The sequence below is a fragment of the Schistocerca cancellata genome, chromosome 12 (assembly GCF_023864275.1).
Source record: "Schistocerca cancellata isolate TAMUIC-IGC-003103 chromosome 12, iqSchCanc2.1, whole genome shotgun sequence".
Classification (NCBI taxonomy): domain Eukaryota; kingdom Metazoa; phylum Arthropoda; class Insecta; order Orthoptera; family Acrididae; genus Schistocerca; species Schistocerca cancellata.
In genome coordinates, this window is record NC_064637.1 from 46,253,320 (window position 1) to 46,259,236 (window position 5,917).

The 5,917-nt window shown below is 40.7% G+C and overlaps 1 non-coding gene across 1 annotated transcript; it reads right to left on the minus strand.

Annotated features, from left to right (window-relative positions):
• Window positions 1-1,560: 1,560 nt before the first annotated feature.
• Window positions 1,561-1,631, minus strand: Trnag-gcc (transfer RNA glycine (anticodon GCC)). The gene has a single exon. It is a non-coding gene; the product is annotated as a tRNA-Gly (tRNA).
• Window positions 1,632-5,917: the final 4,286 nt, after the last annotated feature.

Below are 5,917 nucleotides of genomic sequence, written 5' to 3' on the forward strand. Positions count from 1 at the left end.
TAAGTTACTATGTATTGTGAAGTTGCTCTAGATTAAATCTATGTGAAATTTAAAAAAAATTCAGAAATATCATATTTCTGTTAATTTCTGTTAATTAATTTTCTAATGTTAAAATATTTAATATTTATGTGGAATAAAGTACAACTTATAAAAATTGGAGCATTTTTCTGCGCATGTTGTGATTCTGTCCATGGAGTCTGATGGTACTTGTGAGTACCAGGAGAGAAAAAAGTTGTGAAAAATAAAATAAAATTTTACAAAAAATCCTACCGTCATTTGAGGCCACAATAGCATAAATTCTGCAAAGAAAATGTTAAAAAGTACATTTTTTCTTATGTCAGGAAACAAAGGGTTAAGTTTCAAACCTATGTCCTGCGCCCATTCTGACAGGGCAAATAAATCGGTATTTACGTACTGAATAGCCAAGAACCGGTTTGTTGGACTTGCACTTAGATGTAACTGAACATAGTTTATAGGTGACATCTGCAGAGGAAGAGAATAGTTGACACATCATTAACATGTACCGGTAATGTGGAGAGTAATGGGCACAATACTGATCCTTGTGGGAACCCTGATATTACATCCTTACATTGTGACCTTTCTGTTCCAAACATTAGACACTGTTGGCAAAATGTAAGATTTAGTGAAGTGCATAATATTATATTTCTGGATATTTAAAGTAAGTAGTCAATCTTTGCACTACTCCGAAATCGTATCAAGACCTGACAGAATACTTCTGCAGCTTTTTTTAGACAGTCCTTCATTATAGATAACTGCACCAGTTGCGAAAAATCTGAAGTTGGTGTTAATATTGTCTGCTAGCTTGTTAATGCACAACATGAACAGTAAGTGTCCCCAAATACTTCCCTTAAATTACTTCTACATCTGTGGTCGGCTCTAAATCTAAGATAACATGCTGCATCCTACCTACCCGAGAATTCCAAAATCAGAGTACAAATTTCGCTTGATACCCCTTATCATCGTACGTTTGGTAATTGGCTTAAGTGTGTTACTGAGTACAATGCTTTTTGGAAATCTACTAGAATACCAGGTTCCATGGCTTTAAGGATTAATGAGTGCACACAGAAAATTCTCGCAAAAGGCTTCATACGTACTGACTGAAGTAATGTATTCCCTAGGCAACAGCTTGCAACTGATTTGTTTAAGCCACAGAAAGCTAGCCATGGTTATCACACATTCGGATTTAAGATGATGGGTGATTGTGTGGGTGACAGCTCTGCATCACTATTAAAGAAATGCAATCTGCATGGTGGGTGGATTTCTTCAGCTACAGTTTTTCACGTTGCTGTTAATTTTCTCACAGCTTTTTCCATTGAACATTTCACTTTCATTCTTTGCTTAGTAGATGCTTTAGACTGCGACCCACTTACGATCCAGGTTTGGTACGTACTCGTATTTCTTTTAGCACTTTCCATATTTCAATTCATGTGCAGCTGTCATCCCAAAATTTCTTTGGTTGGTTTGCATTTATGACTATGTTACTGTTAGTTATGTAGGTACTACTTAAAAAATACGAATCAATTTAATTGGAAAAAATTTTGCATCGGCCGGGAATCGAACCCGGGCCGCCCGCGTGGCAGGCGAGCATTCTACCACTGAACCACCGATGCTTCCTGACAATTACCTCAGAACATGTAAATTGTTGAAACTCAATTTTATATAAGAAATAATATACTAAGGTGGTGATCAGAGGCCGGTACACCATACTGCGGCCGTAAGTAGGAAGGAATGGATAGCAAGAAAATGAAGAGGCAAAGGATCTGCTAATATAGCAGAAATCGATGATGATGATGATGACACTAAGGCGGCAAACCCTTTCTCAAAGCGTGAAAATATATTCCATCGACACAAACACAGTATTATTGTCATTCGGAATTATTTTCATGTTGTATTAAAGTGAGAGTAAAACTGTACCTACCGTATTTGACGTGACAGATTTGAGACACAACAGATGTTATATTTAATTACTTAACACTGTACTTTAAGTGTTGATACGGCTCACTGGATAAAAGCTACGTAGTGAGAAGTTCATTTATACTGTGTACACTACATGTGTCCAAGTACTCGTCTAATATATCTCTACATCAGATACATACCATTTGATATGTATTTACTCTCATTACCTAGCAGTTTTAGTTTTTATAAACAAAAGTGCGTCAAATACGGCAAAGTGCTCTTAAACATGGCGCGAACGTAAACATTAAGCTACGTTAAAGGTCAATATGTTACCACAATATCTATTTGGCATTCACAATCGTTGACTTCGGGGTCCACAATACATCATTCTGTCAACACATCAAGATTTGAAGGGTGGAGGGAGGGGCTGCAAGGTCACACTATAGCCATTTACTGAAATAATAAAAACGAAAGACATTTTACAAACATCGGAAAATCCAGGCTGAAATAACGACCAATACTGTACCCTAAACGTATCACCCGCATCCTACGCGCCTATATAAAGATACCAATCATTTCCTATACCGTCTCCCCGCAGTTCCTGTTCCTTTACCATGCGATGCACTGCTCGTCATTATTGATGCAATGTCCCTTTACACTAACATCCCTAATGCTCGTGGCCTTGCCACTATTGAACACGACCTTTCCTGATGGATTCAAGCCCTACAATCTGCTTCCTGGTCACCATGACCAACTACATCCACACCCAGAATGACTTCTCCTTTGAAGGCATCCCCTACAAACAAATCCGGTATGTAGCAACAGGTTCCCACAATGCACTATCCTATGCCAATCTATTCATGGGCCATCTAGAGGAATCCTTTCTAACCAGTCAGAATCGCAAGCCCCTCGCCTTGTTGAGATTCACTGATGATATCTTTGTGATCTGGATTGAGGATGACGACACCCTGTCCAAATTCCCTCAGACCTCAACACCTTCTTCCTCATTCGCTTCACCTGGTCCTCTTCAAGCCAACCCACCTCAAAGGCAGCTACATCAGTACCTCTGTCCATATCAAACCTGCCAACCACTACAAATACCTCCACTTTCACAGCAGCCACCCATTACATAACAAGAAGTCCTTTCCATACAGCCTACCCACCCATTGCCATCGCATCTGTAGTGACGAGCAGTCCCTCTCGAAATATGCCGAGTTCTTACTGAGGCCTTCATAGACCATAATTACTCTCCCAATCTTGTACAGAAACAGATCTCCAGTGCCTTATCTCTCTAGTCACCCCAACCCCCCACCTCCCAAAGTCCCATTGTCTGGCCACAGAGAAGCATTCCCCTCGTGACTCAGTACCACCCAGGACTGGAGCAACTGAGTCACATTCACCATCAGGATTTCGACTTCCTCTCATCGTGCCCTGAAATGAGGAATATGGTACCCACTATCCCTCCCACCCCTCCCACAATGGTATTCTGCTGCCCACCAAACCAACACAATGTCCTCGTCCATCCCTACACTCCTCGTCCACCCCTACACAACCCCTGCTCTGAACTGCTTGCCTCATGGTTCATATCCCTGTAAAAGGCATAGATGCAAGAGTTGTTCCCTACATTCTCCCACTACCACCTACTCCAATCTGGTCTCAGGCATCACCTATCGCATCAAAGGCAGACTAACTGTGAAACCAGTCATGTGATCAACAAGCTAAGCTGCAACCATTGTGCTGTGTACTACATGGACATGACAACCAATAACATGTGTGTTCACATGTATGACCACCAACACACTGTGGCTTATAAACAGCTGGACCACCCAGTTGCTAAGCACACTGCCAAACACAAGGTTCTTTATTTTAATGACTTCTTCACAGCCTGTACCATCTGGATCCTTCCTACCAACACCAGCTTTTATGAATTACATAGGTGGAAACTCCCCTTGCAATATATCCTATGTTCCCGTAACCCTCCTTGCCTCAGCCTTCGTTACTTTTTTTTCTGTATGTCTGTCCTTTTGGCAGGATGTCTCTGGGACGATGGCCATTTACTATTGTGACAAAATAAAACACCTACAGCCATCCGTATGATTTTATTTATTTTGTTGCAACCAGTTTCAAAGCTTCAGTGCATCATATATGTGTTGATATGATCCCTATATAGATCACATCAGTTGCCAGCATTGCTTGATACACAGATAATGTGTCTGTACTCCAACCATCAAGTGCCAACTGACTCGAGAACCATTCAAATACCAACATCTCTTGTTGAAGTTGAGCGCTGCTGCTATCTTCATTAGCTTGATCTTGTTACTAATAAACCTGCAGAACTGTTCCATTACCTGGTAAGGTACATCAAGTTTTTGTATGTCCACCTGTTATGATGATGACGAATGAGTCATTGCCAATGTTGACTGGTGGCCAATGCTAAATAGAAACATATATAAATCACAGCAAGTTTGTCAGTAACATCGATAAGGTGCTGGCTGCAAGGTCTGGATCTGCAATGACTAAAATAATTAGAAGTCGTTGGGAAACAATAATATATATTGTGCTTAACTGGTTGTACAGGATTCTTCTTGGCTGCATACAAAGACAGCTATTGAGGCCTCACTTAGGCCATATGTTACTAAGCACCTTGTTAGAGGTTGCTTCCTATCAGCTGAAGGCTATACTACTTTACAACTTGACGTTCTGAACAAGAGTGGACGAGAGCTCGTTAGAAGCTAGATACAAGCTGCGGAGCAGCGCTAGCAGCACTGGTCACAACTCGCGGGTCCAACAATACTAATATGGGCTGTGGTCGACAACTGGAACCCCTAACAAGTGTGGTATCGAACATTGGTACCACACCATCCTTTTGGCAGGAGGTCTCTGGGATGATGGCCGCTTACTATTGTGACAAAATAAAACACCTGCAGCCATCCTTATTATTTTATTTATTTTGTTGCAGCCCGTTTCAATGTGTCATCTTGAGGCTGTTGTTGATGCGGTATGGGTTAATATCATCCCTATATATATCACATCAGTTGCCAGCATTACTGGATATGCACATAACGTGTCGGCACTCAAATCTGAATGGTTGTCGAGTCAGTTGGCAGTTGATGGTTGGAGTGCTGACACATTATCTGTGTATCCAGTAATGCTGGCAACTGATGTGATATATATAGCGATCAAATACTAACAAAGGGGCTGGCCAGTACTCACCTCAGTTCAATACAGCCGATAGATACACAAAACAGAACGGAAAATTTACGTATCCTAGCTTTTGGAACTTTGTTCCTGTGTCAGGGAGGAGAGAGGGGAAAAAAGGGGAAGCATTATTAGTATTTATTTAACATCTTTATATGAGATTTTCCATTAATCATTTAGGTCACCAGGAGAAAGAAAACTGGCATTCTACGGATCGGAGCGTGGAATGTCAGATCCCTTAACCGGGAGGGAAGTTAGAAAATTTAAAAAGGGAAATGGATAGGTTAAAGTTAGATATAGTGGGAATTAGTGAAGTTTGGTGGCAGGAGGAACAAGACTTTTGGTCAGGTGAATACAGGGTTATAAATACAAAATCAAATAGGGGTAATGCAGGAGTAGGTTTAATAATGAATAAAAAAAATAGGAGTGTGGGTAAGCTACTACAAACAGCGTAGTGAACGCATTATTGTGGCCAAGATAGACACGAAGCCCATGCCTACTACAGTAGTACAAGTTTATATGCCAACTGGGTCTGCAGATGATGAAGAAATTGATGAAAAATATGATGAGATAAAGGAAATTATTCAGATAGTGAAGGGAGACGAAAATTTAATAGTCATGCGCGACTGGAATTCGAGAGTAGGAAAAGGGAGAGAAGGATACATAGTGGGTGAATATGGATTGGGGGAGAGAAATGAAAGAGGAAGCCGTCTGGTAGAATTTTGCACAGAGCATAACTTAATCATAGCTAACACTTGGTTCAAGAATCATAAAAGAAGGTTGTATACATGGAAGAATCCTG